Below are 18,787 nucleotides of genomic sequence, written 5' to 3'. Positions count from 1 at the left end.
CAAAGCATTAAGTGATGTTGCCACCCCACCCCGGAGGTGCTCTATCTAGATGTTGCTTTGACCTGGCTTGGGTCTGGACTTGGCCTTGCTCTTTCCCATCTGCAGCCTTGAAGGAGGGGCGGGAAAGCACGTGCAGACTGCTGTCTCTGCCAGCTGCCTGGGGCTGGGCCATCTGCTGCCAGTGACAGTGGGTGGGTTGAGGGGTGAGCAGCAAGCTGATCTCCTTCCCTGCACTGACTACCTAGCGGAGCCCAGCCCCCCTTCTCTCCACTCACTGTCTTCTGTTCCCAGCGCTCTGTTCTACTTCTCATCGGTGTCTTGCTTTTGTTCCTGCTGCTGCCCCCACCACCCTGCTCGGAGAACCCTTGCTAAGTTTCTGTTTGCCTGCGTGCCTTGCCCTTTAGCCTGAACCCCCAAGAATCTTTATGTAGTATGAGACATCATTAGCAAAAAGAAAACAGCAAAAAAGCAAAAACAAACTTTAGAAATGAAACCTTGGACCCCTGTTGGTCTGTGTTCAGTTGTAAATAATGAGACTCTTACTTTTTTCCTCAAATGCTTTTTAAATTTATTTTGAGAGAGACTGAGAGATTAAGTGAGCAGGGGAGGGGCACAGAGAGAGAGGGAGACAGAAAATCCCAAACAGGCTCCAAGTGAGATCATGACCTGAGCTGAAATCAAGAGTCAGAAGCTTAACCAGCTGAGCCACCCAGGGTCCCCTGGAGTTTGTACCTTTAGACTCACCACCCTGCTTTCCATCCCTCCTCCCAGGGAATCTTTTCACGGCAGGAGTGGCCTGACTCATAAAAGCTCTAATTTTGCTTGTGCTGTAAGCCTTACCTCTTTCTGGCCTTGTGTGGACATGAGGAAGAGGCAAGGTAACCTATCCTCCTCACTCCTGATGATTCTGGGTTTGGAGATTCAGAACTGGTTTTGTGTGTGTGCGTGCATGTGTGTGCGCATGTGCACAAGCTGTGCCAGGAGGAGGGACTCGGGGGGGATGTGGACAGAGTCTTGAAGTCATCTTTACCAAGTGAAGAGGTGACAGCAGAGGACAGAAGGGTAACATGCCCTAAACTAGGACTTCTCAAACTTTAAAAAGTGTAGGAATCACCTTTGGAATTCCATTACAATGCAGATTACAATTCAGGAGCTTGAGGGATAGAGTCTGCGTCCTGTATTGGTGATCTACTCCCAGCTGATGGCCAGTGCTGCTGTTCAAAGGCTCGTAGTTTGAATAGGAAGCCCTCCTCTTAACACTGGTTAAAAGGATTGACCTGGGGAAGGTAGGAGGGAGGCCAGAGGACTTCCATGTTTTTTTTTTTTTTATTAAAAAAAATTTTTTTTATAAATTAAAAAAAATGTTTTATTTATTTTTGATACAGAGAGAGACAAAGCATGAGAGGGGGAGGGGCAGAGAGAGAAGGAGACACAGAACCGGAAGCAGGCTCCAGGCTCTGAGCTAGCTGTCAGCACAGAGCCTAACGCGGGGCTCGAACCCACAAACGTGAGATCTGACCTGAGCTGAAGCCGGAGGCTTAACCGACTGAGCCACCCAGGCGCCCCTAAAAAAATTTTTTTTAATGTTTTAATGTTTTTTATTTATTTTTGAGACACACAGAGAGACAGCATGAGCAGGGGAGGGTCAGAGAGAGAAGGAGATACAGAATCCAAAGCAGGCTCCAGGCTCTGAGCCAACTGTCAGCACAGAGCCTGACATGGGGCTCGAACCCACGAACCATGAGATCGTGACCTGAGCTGAAGCAGGATGCTTAACCAACTGAGCCACCCAGGCGCCCCAAGGACTTCCATGTTTTAAACCTGAGGGCCTGGACTAGCCTTTCAGCCAGTGTTTACAGAGCCATTGTCCACATCCCTCTCTCTCTCCTTTGTGCCTGAGTTCTTGGCTTCTCTGGAGCTTCCTTCGGCTGAGTTTGGTTTCCACAATATAAGAACCTCTGTCCTTCCGAGGGTGGATGTGAATCCTTACGATAAGACTGGGTCATTCCCTTTCTCTTTGGCTCATTATAAATAGGTAAGGCTGAACCTAGCATTTCAAATAGATTTTTAGAACTGGAAGAAGTCTTAAATTATCTCTTCCAATCCCTCTATTTTACGGAGGAGGAAATGGGCTCAGAAAAAGTTTTATGACATGTTCAGAATTAGCTAGTGGCAGAGCCGGAGTTAAAAGCCAGATGTCTGAACTCCTAAGCTCTTCTTTCTGAGGCACTGTAAGTCCAAGTTCAGGACTGTGGGAGGATCAAAATGTTCCAGGGACAGGTGTTAGGACAAGAGGTTTTGTAGTGGCGGGAGGGAATTTTCCGCCACATGCACAGCTAAGGTAGATCTTCAGGAATCTGCTACAGGTCAGCATTCTCTCACTTAGGCCAGGGTTCTCAACTGCAGTACTGTTGACATTTTGGGCCAAACAATTCTTTGTTTTCTTTAATTCTTTGTTAAACATCACAGGATGTTTAAGAGTCATCCCTGGCCTCTACCCACTAGATCCCAATAACATCCTCTCCCCACAAGTCATAACAATCAAAAATGACTCTAAATGTTGTCACATATCCTGAGAGGGGGGTAAAATGGCCCACAATTTAGAACCTCTAGTTTCGGCAACAAGTATTTTGGGAAGGAGGGTCTCTCCTTTTTTAAGTGTATGTTGGTCTCTGTGTTAGAAAGAACACATAAAAGGGGACCCACCCTTCCTGGGCATTTACAGTTTAGTTTACAGTTTAGTGGGGAGACCACACCAGCCAATGTATGGGTCAGATCAGCTGCCATTGTGGTGGTCCCTCCAGGATGGAGAGCTGCAGGCTGGACTCTGAAGAATGCTGTGCCAGCCCAGGGTACTTCATGAGGAGATTTAGCTGCTCTGGGCAGGATTACATAGCTAAGAATTTAGTAACTTTTAGTAAATTTTTAGTAAATTTTAGTATCTTTAGTTATTCTTACCTACTTCTGCTCAAGCAGCATTCTTCCATTCTGAAAAAGCATTTCATCTGCTCTCTAGTGGCCGGCAAACACATTAACCAGCAGATATGTGTACTTGAAGGGAGGGAGGCCTGCTCAGGCCTGATGCTGGTAAGGCTAACCCATTCCTGAATGAGATTTCCTTTTTCTTTCTAGTTTGATTTTCTTTTGCTTGGAATGAATGCTTCAGTAGACCTTTCCTGCGTCTTTACCATTGTGTTAAGCAATATTGACATAAGGCTATGTAAGAACTCCAGTCTGTCATGTTCTGAATACATACGTATAAAACATGGTTAAATGCCCCTTTGTGAACGTAAGAGAGAATCTTTTTTGTTTTTCATAGGATACTGTACTTATAAATGTTTTTAAGGCCACTGAGTACCTCCCCTCCCCATATTGTGCTCAGTACAGGCCTCCCTGAAAAATGTGACTCCAGAGCACAAAAAGCATTGGTGATGGGAACTTCATAGTTCAATTAAATCTATTTAACTTGGCCAGTGCGAGACTGCTTTTTTCCCCCATTACTTTTTTTGGTTGCTCCATTGCCTCCTGGGTTGCATTGTTTCTAGTAATAAACCTGCTGTAATTCTTTGTTCTTCTGAATGTAATATGTCTCTCCTTCTTCTACCTGCCCTGGCTGCTTTTAACCCTTTCTTATCTATCTATCTTTCTATTTATCTACCTATCTATCATTGAGCTGGGGAGTGGCAGAGAGAGAGAGAGAGAGAGAGAGAGAGAGAATTCCAAGCAGGTTCTTCCATGTCAGCACAGAGCCTGACGCGGGGGTTAAACCCATGAACCATGAGATCATGACCTGAGCCAAAATCAAGAGTCGGATGCCTAACAGACTGAACCACCCAAGGGACCCAGTGCTTTCTCTTCATCATTTGTTTTCAGCATTTTGACTATGATGTGCCTTGTGTTTTCTTTTTGTCCTCCTTCTTGCTATTTGATGAGCTCTTGGATCTGTGCGTTTATAGTTTTCATCAAATGTGGAAATTTTTTTGCCATTATTTCTTAAAATTTTTTGTGCTTACCTACCCCACCCTCAGTAAATAGACACACACACACACTCACTCACACACACATTGTGTGATTATATAATCTGTATACATACAGGTACATATGTGTTAGACTACTTGATAGTATCCCACTGCTGTGTTCTGTATCTATCATGTTGGATAGCTTCTATTGCTGTGTTTTTGAGTTCTTAAATTTTTTCTTCTATAGTGTCTAATCTGTTAATCCCATCCTATATATTTTTCTTTCAGATATTTGTATGTTTTCCTTCCTAGAAGTTCAGTTTGAGTCTTTTTTATGTCTTCCATTTCTTTTATCGTGCTCACACTTTCCTCTTCTCTCTTGAACACATGGAGTGGTATATTCTTGTCCACTAATTATGTCATTGGGTCAATTTTATACCTGTTTCTATTGTTTCATTATTCTTCTAGTTATGTTTCTATTTTTCTGCCTCTTTGCATTCCTGTTAATTTTTTCATTTGAAGCTAGACATAGTTTTATTTATTTAAAAAAATTTGTTTAATGTTTTATTTATTTTTGAGAGAGAGAGAGAGCGAGCGTGAGCAGGCGAGGGTCAGAGAGAAAGGGAGACACATTCTGAAGTTAAGGCTCCAGGCTCTGAGCTAGCTGTCAGCACAGAGCCTGATGTGGGGCTCAAACCCACGAACCATGAGGTCATGACCTGAGCTGAAGCCGGACGCCCAACCGACTGAGCCACCCAGGTGCCCCTGACATAGTTTTATTTTATTGGGCGCTGGAACTTTTTTATATTCCTTTAAATACTTTTGGGCTTTGTTCTCAGTTCAGTTACTTGGAAATTGTTCGATCCTTTCATTTCAAGGCCTGCTTTTTAGCTTTGTTAGAGTGGGTCCAAAACAGCATTTAGTCTGGAGCCAGGATGGTCCCATTACCAAGTCCAAACCCTTCTGAAGATTCCATCTGATGTCCTGTGTATTAGGACATGTTTCCACTTTGGCCCCTGGGAACAGGAATATTTCTGGCTCTGTGTGAACCCTGGGGGTTCTGCCACCTACTTCTTTCCGTTTATTCTTTCCCAGGCATTGCTAATTTCCTCATACACATGTGCCGATGAGTACTCAGCCAAAGACTCCAGGGCTTCTCTCTTCAGATCTCTGGGGCTTTTTCCTCTTTATGGCTCCTTAGTTTTAGTGACTTTGCCCTGCATATTCTAGGCATGTTGGTCTACCCAAGTTCCCAACTCTGTCTCTGACTCAGGGTGATTGTTGAACTCTTTCATGTTTCTTCTCTCTACTCTGTGTTCTGGAAACTCCTGAGAGTTAGCTAGGGCTCTAGTAGGGTTCACTGCATTTCAAGGATCACTGCCCTATGCTGCCTATTGTTAAATGTCTGAAAGCCATTATTGTATATATTATGTCTGGCCTTCTAGTTGTTTACAGAGAGAGAGAGAGAGAGAGAGAGAAAATCTGGTCTTTGTTATTCCATCATGACTGGTGGTAGAAGTCCCTCAGACTAATTTATTTATTTTTTTTATTTTATTTATTTATTTTTTTAATGTTTTATTTATTTTTGATATAGAGAGAGACAGAGCATGAGAGGGGGAGGGGTAGAGAGAGAAGGAGACACAGAACCGGAAGTAGGCTCCAGGCTCTGAGCTAGCTGTCAGCACAGAGCCTGATGCGGGGCTCGAACCCACAAACGTGAGATCTGACCTGAGCCGAAGTCGGAGGCTTAACCAACTGAGCCACCCAGGCGCCCCTAATTTTTTTTTAATTAAAAAAATTTTTTTAATGTTTATTTATTTATTTTTTTTGAGACAGAGACAGAATGCAGGCAGGGGAGGGGCAGAGGGGCAGAGAGAGAGGGAGACACAGGATCTGAAGCAGGCTCCAGGCTCTGAGCTGTCAGTACAGAGCCTGATGCAGGGCTTGAACTCAGGAACCATAAGGTCATGACCTGAGCCGAAGTCGACTAAGCCACCCAGGTGCCCCCCTCAGACTAATTTTTAGTGTTGGATGTTTCTTTTCCTCCTTTGTTTGCTTGTTGAAAAATGGATCCATCGAGACAAATTTTACTGAGATTCCGTCATGTCAATTTGCCAAACATTTATTGAACACCTATGTTCAGTGAATAGCATGGTTCAGTATTAGGCTGTACATGTAATCTGTAATTTTACGTGTATTTTAGTGCTGCACTTTCTAGCACAAAGGCTGGGTGTGTACTTCCAGGTGTTCTCCTGGCACAAATATGCACATCTATACACACTTTGAGCCTCCTTCCTGGACCTCCCGACCATGCTCCCATTTAACCTTGGCAGCTAGTTGAACTAATAGAGACAAGCGATTAACAAATAGTAGGGGCCCGGCTGCATATTCAGGAGTTAGCCAGAGAGCCTTCTCCAGATTGCCTTGTGTGGGGAAGGGAGGAGTTTTAACTCTCTGTGTGCAGTGGCCTGACCATCTTCCCTAGTCTTACCCTGTGCCAGATACTGTATGAAACTCTTGAAAAATGTGTGAATCATGGACTTTTTGAAATTCTCTGAAGTAGGTATTGTTACTCCCATTTTATATATGACAAAACAAAGACTCACAGCTATACAGGGGTACCCCTAGGACCTATAAAAAGCAGAGGCAGAATCAGGATTTGAACTCACTCTTGTGTGCACAACTCTAAAACTCACGTTGATTGATCTTGTAATTAAGTTTCATTTCCTTCTTCTGGGCTCAGCTTACTTCCGTGTTTTGTCTTTGGCGTTTTGGCTCTGTATCGCCTAGGTGTTTTTACTTTCTACCCCTATATGTGTCTGATCTCCCCCAGTAGACTGTAATCTCCTTTAGGGCATATGCTTTTCCCCATCTTTGTGCCTTTCATGGATTCTAGAATATGTAGATACCCAATATAGGTGTTGAATAAAGTCAGTAAGTTACTTAAGAAAGATATTTGTTAGGAATGAGTCCAGATGCCTTGTCTGGAGGGAAATCTCAGATTCCCTCATTAATTTATGATATCTTTTTCTCATATGCCGTGTTTATCATAATCCCTCTTAACATCTTCCAGGATGTAACCTGGACTTTATGAAATTCTTTTGTTTGGTACCTCTGCCTGAATTTTGACTAATTTGAGATTACTTTTGGAGTCTGTGTTTGGAGATTTAGGGAAATACGTGTGGTGAATCAGATTCCTTTCTTCTCGGACCCTGATTTAGAGCTCCACATGTAGAGAAGCAGAAGTGTGGCCGGAGCTAGAACTGGAGCTGGTAGGCCGCCGTGGAAGGTATAGGTAGGTAGGGGCCGGGGTGTGGGACTAATCAAAGGGGAAGGAACAGTAGGCAAGTTCCTGCTTCTTGTTTTTGCTTGGGGCCTCACAGTCCAGCTTTGACAGATTACAGGAAGTTTGGGTAATTTGTGAGGAAGAGGACAGGAAGAGTCATGGTTTGGTTATAGATTCAGAGGCTTCTTAGAATTTACGCAAGATGGAGAACATTTGGAGTCTTGTTTGACTTAAGTGCGTACCTGATTGGGGCTGTTAAGCTTTCGTAGATGGAGGTGAAGAACATGCTCCTAGAATCCTGAGCCCGAACCAGAACCTCAGAGGGCAAGACTCAGGTGGCATTTGAGTAGAAAGGAAGAAAATTGGCAGAAAGTGGAGATATTTAACTAGGAAAGGTCGTTTCTGGCTCTACTACTAGGTTGACTGTTTCTTTACACTCCTTAGTCTTACAGATGTAGCAGTTTTGGGGTAGTGGTGGAGAGGCTCTTATGTTGCAGTTAAACATTAAGGAAGCAGGCAACTCTTGAATATTCACTGCTAGTTTCTCCCTCGCTTTGGCCAACCACAGCATAGGGGAGTGTTAGTTCAGAGACACTCTCTGTGGGGGGATTCTCCAAGCTGTCTGCGTGGTTCAGAATTTTAACTAAAATCCTTGAGTTAACTGAGAAGGTACAACTTGTAAGATATAAATTCCTTCTAACCATCCTTTAGTCTTTCTTCTCCCTTTTCCAGCTCTTTGCCCAAATATTTTTGCCCTTATTGTGTCCACTTTCTCACTATGAATTCATGTTCAGATCAGCGTGATCTGCCCTCACCACTCTAATTAAACTACTCTTGATGAGGTCACCGAGGGTCTTGTAAGAAGACCAGTCTTCATCTTACTGGACCTTCATTGCCAACACCGCCCACCCACCCCCACCCCCCAGCCATCCTCCTTGAATCTCTGTGTTCCTCCCTTGACATTTCGATGCATAGGCCCTGGTTTTCTTGTACTTTTGAAGTGTCTTTCATGGGCTGTTTTTTCTTGACATGCTCCTTTAAAAAGTGAGTGTTCTTCCCAGGATCCTGTCCTTGCCTCTCTTCTCTTCCCACTCAGCTCTCTCAGGTGAGGCCATCTATTGTGCATGGTTTCAAACTTCCCTTATAGGCTTCTAACTCCAAGCTCAAAGCACTCTGCGGAGTTTCATGCTCATTTCTTGCCATGCTAAGCTTCTCTGTATCATTCCAGTTTTATTTTTTATTATTATTGTTTTAATGTTTGTTTTTGAGAGAGCGTGAGAGAGACAGACAGACAAGTGTGAGCAGGGGAGGGACAACAAGAGAGGGAAACACAGAATCCCAAGCAGGCTCCCGGCTGTCATCAACATAGAGCCCACTATGGGGCTTGAACCCATGAACCAAGATCATGACCTGAGCTGAAGTCGGATGCCTAACTGACTGAGCCACCCAGGTGCCCCAGTTTTAATATATGTGCTGCCAAAGCAAGTATCTGTAAGTCAGCATAGCCAAGAATTACCTGAACTCAATTCATTACACCCTTCCCCCATATCTGCTTGTTCACCTGTGTTCTTTTATTCCTTTGGTAGCTTTCACCATTTATCCCTGTCACTTTTGGCCACACTCAAATTATATTAAGGAGAAGGCACTTTTTAATTTAAAACAGGGACACTTTGTGGAAGGGTTAGTCATTATTAGAAATGAATGGATTGGCCACTGTGCTATCTTTTAGGGCTGCTCTAAAAAGCTGCTAACCAGTTAAAGATGAGGTGGGTAAAGTCAGATTGCACTGGCTTAGGTGGGCATAGTCCTTGGTGTTCATGGGAACAGAGGCAGTGTGTTGTGGATGAACTTGCCACATGCTATGGGTTTAACGCAGGAATAGGTAAGACTTTTCCACTGGGGATGGTAGTTTGCCCCCTTGCACTCAATTTCCTAATTGTATCCTAGTGCTTGTAACATAAATGCTGAGGATGTGTATGTAACTGTAATGCTTTGCCAAGTTTATTTCCCCTTAAGAAAAAAGAAAAGTTGGGCACCTGGGTGTTAAGTGTCTGACTTTGGCTCAGTTCATGAGTTTGAGTCCTGCATCTGGCTCTCTGCTGTCAGCACAGAGCCTATTTCAGGTCCTCTGTCCCCTTCTCTCTGCTCCTCCCCCACTTACACTCTCTGTCTCTCTCTAAATAAATAAATAAACTTAAAAAAAAAAAGAAAAAGGAGACAATGACTTAAAATCACATGGGGTGCCGGGTTGGCTCAGTCAGTTGCACATCCGTCCCTTGATTTCAGCTCAGGTCATGATCCCGGAGTCATGGGATCAAGTCCTGTGTTAGCGTACAGCCTGCTTACTCCCCCTCTGCCCCACTTGCCCACTCTCTCTTTCTCTCTCTCTCTCTCTCTCAAAAAAAATCATAGGATGTTGGAGCCAGTGAAGCTCTTCAGGTAGCAGTCATCTACCCCAACCCTTACATATTTTCAGATTATAACAATAATGATAATGGTAACTGGTAATCTAGAATACCTAACATGTTGACAGTTCACTAAATGCCAGGTGTTATGTTAAGTGCTTTACGTTTTACATGCATTTCCACATATAATACTTACCCATGAGGTAGCTGTTGATAGTGCTATTTTATAGATAAGGAAACTGAGGTCCAGAACAAATGAATAGCCGCATTGGAGTTAAGTATGCTGAAGCAGCTGTTGTGCAGAAAGATGAAGCATCTTTCTTGCTCAAGGTCAAGTTTTCCAGCTAGAGACAGAACATGAGTAGAATCCAAATCTCCTGACCCTGAACTTGGCATATATTTTCATTTTGAGCTGAGATTCATTCTTTGTGGTCATTTGTGTCTCATTTCTTACTCAGTCCCTTTTAGTTTTAGTGAAATTGAATGAAGTAGAGGAAAGGATGGTTTAGAGTTAGGGTTTTTGGTGGGTTTTTTAAAGTTTATTTTTAAATAGGCAGCCTTCCCAGACTGACTGGAAATGTAGCAGAAGGCCCGAGAACCAGGAAGTGACACAGACCTGTTTATACCATCCCATTTGGAGGCCTTTGGGAAGTGATCCACGGAGATGGTAAAAAGTAAATATAACTGCATCAGCCAGTTCTCGTGGGTTTGCTATTTTTGACCTGGAGGAGGTGTTTCCTGAACAGTTATGAGTACTTTGGAAACCACAATCTAGCACCTAAATATATTGATTGAACATATATACATAGGTATTTATTTCTCATTTACCAGATAGCAGCAGTCAGTGGGGCCTGGCAGACAAAATTCCCACTTTTTTTTGTGGTCTTTCTTTCTCTGCCATCCTTTTGGTGAAGTGCCTTTCAAACAGAAAGGCACTTGTCTTTCTTTATAACTAGCACTGTGCATGCAGTCTGTCCTGAGAACTGACTAGGTATGTACATGATCTTCACCATTCAGCTCAACCTTTCTCTTTCCACACCCATGCCCCCTCTCGCCCATTCCCACTCAGAAGTTTTTGTTCCTACCTCCTCAGCATTCTCATAGCACTTTTTATTTTATTTTGCTCATTTAAAAAATGTTTATCTATTTTTGAGAGAGAGAGAGCGAGAGAGAGCGAGTGCATAAACTGAGGGGGGCAGAGAACGAGGGAGACACAGAATCCAAAGCAGGCTCCAGACTCTGAGCTGTCAGCACAGACAGTGTAGGGCTCGACCCATGAACTGTGAGATCATGACCCGAGCTGAAGTATGATGCTTAGCCGACTAAGCCACCCAGGCGCCCATCATAGCACTTCTTTTTTTTTTTTTTAACCAGCCCTTTTATTGGACCTTTGTAACACTTTCATGGTGTTATATAGATGAGCATATAATTCCTTTCCCATAGATTGTGAATTCCATGAGAGTAAGGAATTCCTGTCTGTGCCACACTTCATCTCTGTGATCACCCAAGCCTTGCGCTGAAGACAGCCAGTAAATATTTGCTGAATTGCAGTATAGTCACTGCAAACACAGAGCCCTAAGAAGTCACATTTAGCAAATCAGCTTCCCAGACTTTATTTGTCCAGTGGGTATTGAAGCCTGCTCCACTCAGCTCTGGTAGGAACCAAACAGAGGGACGTGATGACACATAGAAACTTCTCTGGGGTCTAGGAACCAATTACAGCCCTTTCTGCCAAGCACATGTTTTGCTCCCTGGCCCAGACTTCAGGATTTATGCCCCTTTCCCCTCCTGTTTTATGTCTGTTGAGACTTTGCCATCTCATATTTCCTATACAAATTATGTCTTTTGGGCTTATCTTTTTTCCTCCTTCAGTGAACAAGTAAATGTTGAGTGCTTTGAGGCACAGAAGGAGGCAGATTGGTGGTCTCTGCAGGAATTTACTGCCTGCAGTACATGTAGCATACAGCACTTGAGTAACTGTGAGCAGGCCTTGGGGAGGGATACTGGTGGTCCCATTCATGGCAGGCAGTGATGCTTTTGGCGTAGAAGGGCCTTCCATGTTTACGGGCTCAGTTGATGCAACTAAACTTTATCTTGTGTTTGGAAAACAGAAAAGCAGGGAGCCCTTTGCAGTAGGAAAGCAGAGAAGGATAGTCTTGGCCCCTTGGATTTCATTTATCTGTAAAAGAGGGGTAATGAGGTAAAGAGTGTGTATATATATGTAATAGATATGTAAGCTCGGTGACTCATCCTTCACTACTACATGCTCAACTAGAAAACCTCCTAGGTCCCCCTGGACACAAATACTGCTTTAGTATAGTCACATACATAATTATTTAATTTTGCAGAAAGGAATGCTAAATTCCTTAAAAGATACATTTTTTTATTTTTTTATTTAAAAAGATTATTTTAATGTTTGTTTATTTTTGAGAGAGGGAGAGAGACAGAGTGTGAGTGGAGAAGGGCAGAGAGAGAGGGAGACACAGAATCTGAAGCAGGCTCCAGGCTCTGAGCTGTCAGCACAGAGCCCAACATGGTGCCTGAACTGATGAACTGCATGATCATGACCTGAGCTGAAGTCAGACACTTAACCTACTGAGCCACCCAGGTGCCCCCAAAGGTACATTTTTAAAACTTCTTGGAGGAAGAACCTAGGAGGCTCACTTGTTTAACCTGTTGGCTATTCTTGCATCTAAACTAATTTGTGTTTTGAGTGTTGTCTCAGGGCATATGTTTCCAGCCCAGTTGAAACAGTGCCCTTTGGGAATCCAGTGGTGGCGCGGTCAGAGCTGGTCAGAGCAGGAAGGGGCCTCAGCCAGCACTAATTTGAGTGCCCACTGGTCCATCCACCCGTCCTTCATCCTTCATGTTTATCTCATTTCCATCCCACCGCAACCCAGTGAAGTGGGTACTGTTTATCTAGTTTATAACTGAGAACTGAAATGATTTGCCCCAGACCACCCAACTAACAATATTCAAGCAGAGCAGAGAATTCTGGCCCAGTCTGCTAGAATCTTTCCACCATCCCAGCCTGCCTGAGAAATGTTTGGTTGAACTGTTTCATTTTATTGATGAGGAGACAGAGGCATAGGGAGGTGGTGTGATTTGTCCTAGTTCAGCCCATCAGTTGTTGGTGAAGCTGAGACTAGAGAAGTGGTTTCCTGCCTTCAGGGTTGGAAATTTACTGCCTGAGCCAAGTTCCTGCTCACAGCCACTCTGTCTTCACTCTCCTTTTTTCCTGTCTTGAGTCTGTGTGTGTTGTTTTGTTTTCTTCAGTACTCTCTTTTCTCTGAGCCCCTACAGCTCTGCAGTGATCCCTGTGTGTGTGTGTGTGCGTGCGTGCGTGTGCGCGTGTGCACGTGTGCGTTTTTTGGTTTTTGTCGTCGGACATTTGTTATTTTGGAAAGCACTTTAGGAACACTGTGTACAAATGGCCTATACAAATGTGCTGATGGATTGATTAAGCTCTAAATGGGAAAGCGGAGTTTCCTGAGTTTGCTGCAGTGCAGAGGGAGATAGATGCTAGGAGGGTCTTGGGAGATGAAGGGGGAGAGGGCTGCTTGTGCAGAACTAAGAGGAAGGATTCAGCATTTCTTCCTTCCAGTTAGAACTTTTGTTTACTTATGTTTTCGGAGGAAATATTCCTGGGCCCCTCCTATTCCCTAGAAGACATTCCAGAAAGGGCACTTGGGGATCATCTGGGCCCACCCGCTGAAGCCCAGGAAGAATGACTGAGATCAGTCCACTACTGGCTGGTGGAACAGGGACCTGGAGCTGACTTGTGCATTCACGTCCATGCTGCAGTCTTCCTGTCGTTAGGCTGGAGACTGTTAGAAGGCTTGGGGTTAGGGGTGGACGTAGTGTGTCTGCCGATGCCCCTCCTGTCTGAAGCCTGAGGAGTACATGGGGGGAAAGTGTGACAATAAGAGGGTGTGGGGAGGAGTTCTGGGAAAGCCAGACAAGGGTATAAAGAATATCAAAGCAATTTAAAAAAATCCAATAACACCTACCCTATTTGGCTTAGGTGGCTTATGAGGAAAGCTGAGGGTTATTTTGGGATTTCTAGGAGGTGAATTTTAATGAGTTTGACTTTGTGTCTTTGGGGCTTTGGAGCTCGAGATTAAAAGGAAATGGTTAAAGTTCTGGCTTTCAAGGATTTCAAAGTCCAGTAGAAGACTTTGTGCCTGTTGAAGTCCTCACATGTTAGTAGCACAAAAGAAAGGGGGAAGAAACAGAGGTTAGCAAAACTGGAAGGACTCACGGGCGGGGGTCGGGGGGCAGTAAGCCAAAGACATCTAGAAGTAACTTCATTTTTTCATTTTGGAAGCAAGAGTGGGAGGCATTAGGATTTGATCAACCTTTAGATGTCTTTTTGCTGCTGTGGCCTAGCTATTTCAGGGTGAGTGGGAGGGAAGTGGGGGAGACATGGACGGGAAGCAAGGGAGCAGTAAGGGAGGCTTCCCTGGCATGCCAGCCGCTTCTCTTATCAAACCTTCTGGGGAACATTGGACTTCTCAGAGTTAGGACTTCTTATCTTTACACTCTAAAAGTTAATTAACTGGTGAAATTCTGGTCACATTTCATGAACTCTTCTTTGTCTTTCACCATCACATAGGAGCACTGGGGTTGGTGACGATGGCTCATCAAAAAGAACAGACTTTCTGCTTCCAGACTCTACTACCACCATCCTCTTTTCAGACTAGGTCTTAGGCAAGAAAAGAATTTAGATTGGTTTTACCCATCCAGTTCCCTCTCTTAACTAATGGAGAGATGGGGCCATGGTTTAGGAACTAATCTGTCCTGACAGTTACATGTAGACTGAGGCTGATCTCCTAGAACTGTAGAGAAACCTACTTAGTACCTGGGAGCCAAGCTTGACAGAGTCAAGACTCTCTTGTCTCACAAAGGAGGGCTTAGTAGAGTGTGACATGACCCTGCCACTCCAGGAGGACTATGACATTCTTCAGGGGTAGGCCCCCAAGGCAACCAGGCACATGGGCTGAGGAGATCTGGGCCCTGAGTTGAGTTGTCTTGGGGACAGGGTGCCGGGGCCATTTCATGGCTCGCCCCCCCCTGCTGCTGCTGCTGCTTCCCTAGGTTGTGGGCCATGTTTGAAGGTGACTCCCAGGACACCTTTAATCTTTTCAGGCTCTTTGGCTAATCGGGAAGCATCTATGGCAACAGCAAGCAAGCAAACCATCTGAACTTTGGGTTCATATTACAGGTTGTCCTTTACTCCAGAAGCCTGTCATGTTTCCATCGTCATTTGTTATGAGCAATTTCTCAGACCTCTGCTGTGTTGGCTTCTGGGCCAGAACTGTAGATAGGACCTGAGTCTTTTCAGTTTATAGAGCTGTCCTTTGTATTTTGTCCATTTTGAGCCTCACTAGAGAGTAGGGAGATATTTAAAGCAAGTACCAACCCCGTTTTATAGATGAGGAAACAAAGCAGAGATGAGGTAACAAAGGCAGAGATGAGGTAAGTGGCTTCCACAAGATCAGAGCCATGGATCCTCATAGAGGATCATTCTGAACCGGAAATGAGTGTTTGTGACGTTCAGCAGAGCACAGTCACCCAGCTTTTAATGTTCTGAATTCACAGAGCAGGGAAAGACCAGACACTGACCTTGAGGGGCTGACATTCTAGCTCATGGGGTCTCTCTATACCACACAATATTGGGATGCAGCAGTAGTACCAGGAAAGATTATCAGAAGGATGAATGCAGACTTTCCGTGACTCCTCCTTACCCATGTTTTAGAGGGGAAACTGGCTGCTGGAGGAAGGATTGTGTTATACACAGAGATGCTTGCATGTTGTGGAGAATTCTGTGGCTGAGAATTCTGATACCTAGAGTCTTTCTTAGATGTGCAAATGGAAGCCAGGGAGCCTTCATGACCAGCCAGCTGTTTGGTGGCAGAAGTGGTACTGACATGCAGCCTCAGGCTCTTTCTCTTTCCTCTCTTCTTACCTCTAAGTTTAAATATGACATGCCTTGTGAGGATGGATGAGGGCCATCTTTAAACATGAAACTTAGTTCCAGGATCTTCTTTAATCATAATTGTTTCCCCAATATTTTTTGTGGTAAAATACACATAATGGATCACCTTAATGAGTTGTAAGCGTGCAGGGCAGTGACATTACATGCATTCACACTGTTGTGCAATCATCACCACCGTCCGTCTCCAGAACTCTTGTCAGCTGGCCAGACTGAAACTCTGTACTGTATTAGTTAACTCCCGGATCTTTCCTCCCCCATCCCCACACCCAGCATCTACTTCCTCTTCCTCCTCCACCCTCCTCCTCCTCCCTCTTCTCCCTCCTCTTCCTCCTCCTCCTCTTCCTCCTCTCCTCTTCCTCTTCCTCTTTTTCTTTTCTTCCTCTTCTCCTTCTATTTCCCCTTCCCCTTCTGCTTCCCCTTCCCTTCCTCCTCCTCCATGTATTTCTCTGGGGATAATGAATATCTAGTTAATTTTTTCTGAAGTGGTTTTCTTTTCACTGTTCTAAAGGCACAATTCAAGTCTAAGTTTTATCTTATTTTTCAATTCTGTGTTTAAAGCAAATCCCTTCTTAAAATGACTAGATACGTATAGTGGGACCCTTTCTCCACAGTAGCTGGGTTGTCCCATTCTGAGCAATACCCTGGGGTCACAGGGTTTCACTTTTGTCTATATTATTTCTGAAGTACTAACTCTTGGCCTAGCCTTGCACGGAAACACTCCCATTGACTACCCTCTATTCCTCTTTTTCTTCTTTGCAAAGCCCCCATTGTCATTACCCCATCTGTTCTGCACTTGATCAGGTCTTAGGCCTCTTGGTGGAATTGGTCCTTTGGCCCAGGTAGCTGCTTAAGCCATGGGGAGGAGTCCATTGTTTCTTTAAAATAAGACAAAACAGGAGCTCCTATTTGTGTACCTTTTTCCTACCTCTGTACTGGCTCCTCCCCACAGTATTCATGAGTTTGGCAAGGCGTTTGTTCCCTGCCTACAAGGAGCTTTGAGTCTGGGGAGGTGAGAAACATGTAGACGTATTAACCTGTTAGAGGCACAGTCCTAGCAGGGTGCTGGAGACACTTTAGGAATAAGAAGGGGTTAGTCCTACTGGAGGTGGGTGTGGTGTGAAGTGTCAGAAAAGAATTCCTCACATGACTCTTGTGCTGTGCCCTGAAAGTGACTATGTTCCTGGCAGGAGGAGCAATCAGGTTTATTTGAATGTCAGTCCTTTTGTTTAGGGAGGAGACAGGTGGTCTACCGGAAGACCTTGCTACATTAATTTTATTTTACATTTTCTCTGTTCGAATATGCATGGTGAAAAATGAGTTCTTTCCCTGTTAGTTGCTCACTTCTCCATCCTGAAGGCAGTTATTAGCTACCGATTTCTTGGTGCACCATTCCAGGGAGAGAGTTTCACGGCATGCAAAAGTGTGTATGTAAGTGTGTGTGTGTGTGTGTGTGTGTGTGTCCCCTTTCAAAATACATGCTACTCACAAATGGTTTTCTTCACGTGCTGATTTTGGACATCATTTCATACATGAAGACAGATTAGACCTGCCTAGTTCTTTTTATTTTTCAATATTTTTTTAGTAGGCTCCATACCCAGCATGGATCCCATCACAGGGCTTGAACTTAGGACCCTGAGGTCCAGACCTGAGTGGAGATCAAGACTTGGATGCTTAGCTGACTGAGCCACTCAGGCACCCCCTGCCTGATTCTTTTTAGACCAGTACATGGTGTTTTGTTACATGTGTGTAGGACCACTTCTTTAACTTCCCTCACTTCACTTTTTTGCCAGTACAAAGAATTCGGTTACTGTTTTGCATCTGTATCATTGCTCATGTGATTTTTAAGGACAGATTCTAGAAGCAGAACTGATAGGTTAGAGAATGTGTGCATTCATTGGACAGATATTGTCAAATGGCCCTCGAAAGAGCTCCACGTTAATGATGCTAAATTTAAGATCCTTTACCGCTTGGTGCTCTCCCACCCTCTAAAATCCTTGCCACAGTGATCTTCCTAAATGATCCTCTGTTTATGATCCTGTAAGCTGTATACAGGGTTTTCATGGTAAAGTTTAACTTACTTGGCCTAGCCCTTAACTCTAGTCTCTGCCAAGAGTGCTGTGTTCCCATTGTTCTGTTCCACTTGTATTTGGTACCTTCTTTTCTCCCCCTTCTTTTTCACTCAACCTATGCACTAGCAGTCAGCATCTCCTCCCGTGGGTGGACTGTCTTGGTTACCTTCACTTGTGCACAGAACACCTAAGCACCACTCTGATCCAGCCTCATCCAGTCACGGTAGAAATATTTGTTGTGCACGTGTTGTAATGTGGCACAACCAGGTGTTATATTCTCATTGATCCACTGGTTGTTGCCTTCAGGGGGTGATGACTGCCTGGTACAAATACCTGCTGTGGATGAATCAAGACTGACAGCACCCATTGCCAACTAGGCATATTCTTTAACCTCTTCTAACCTTGGTTTTGGCATCTGCTGAATGAGGTGGTAAACCCTGATGACCTCTAAGGTCTCTGCAGCTCAGGCCTTATTACTAAATGCAACAGCAACAGCAGGCAGTATTTACTGCCAAGTGCTTTGCCTGATCCTAATCCTTACACCAAACCTATGAAGGCATATGGTTACTGTCCCCATCTTACAGATGAGGAAACAGAGACTAAGAGAGTGATTTGGCCACACGGTCATAATAGAGGACACAGATTGGAATTCTGGCATTCTAACTCTACTGTTCTTAGCCACACAGATGTATACACATTCCACACATTGACACACACACAGTTTTGTGTACTGTTCTGGATCACTTACAGACTCCATCCCTAGACCTCTTCATGAACCATCCCTTTTCTACAGCTTTAAAGACTCAAGTTGGAGTCTGGGTAAAAGCTGTGGATAGTAGATTGCTATAGTCACAGCTACTTGGGGGTAGTGAGTTAAGGACCCAGCGGCTAGCTCATGCTCCTTGAAAGGCCCTCCCAGCCGCTTTTCCTTCGTACTGAGACAGCCCGTGTTGCTGTTCGAAGCAGCTCTCTTTAGAAGGAGATATAGGCTTGAGTCAAGGCTTCAGACGTGGATTAAAGGCAGGTCTGTTTAATATCCCTGGCAGAGTCTCAGGGGCCCCCTTTATTAG

General features: G+C 44.3%; 1 protein-coding gene across 1 annotated transcript in view; it reads left to right on the top strand.

Annotated features, from left to right (window-relative positions):
* Positions 1–15,032: 15,032 nt before the first annotated feature.
* SUSD6 (sushi domain containing 6) overlaps positions 15,033–18,787 on the top strand; it is a 52,599-nt gene continuing 48,844 nt past the window's right edge. Inside the window, exon 1 of the mRNA XM_029951739.1 lies at positions 15,033–15,128. The gene's annotated coding sequence lies outside the window, so the exon portion shown is untranslated. The remainder of the gene's footprint in view (positions 15,129–18,787) is intronic.

This window comes from Suricata suricatta, chromosome 9 (genome assembly GCF_006229205.1).
Source record: "Suricata suricatta isolate VVHF042 chromosome 9, meerkat_22Aug2017_6uvM2_HiC, whole genome shotgun sequence".
Lineage (NCBI taxonomy): Eukaryota > Metazoa > Chordata > Mammalia > Carnivora > Herpestidae > Suricata > Suricata suricatta.
Note: the sequence above shows the minus strand (reverse complement) of the source record. Positions and strands in the feature narration are given on the sequence as shown.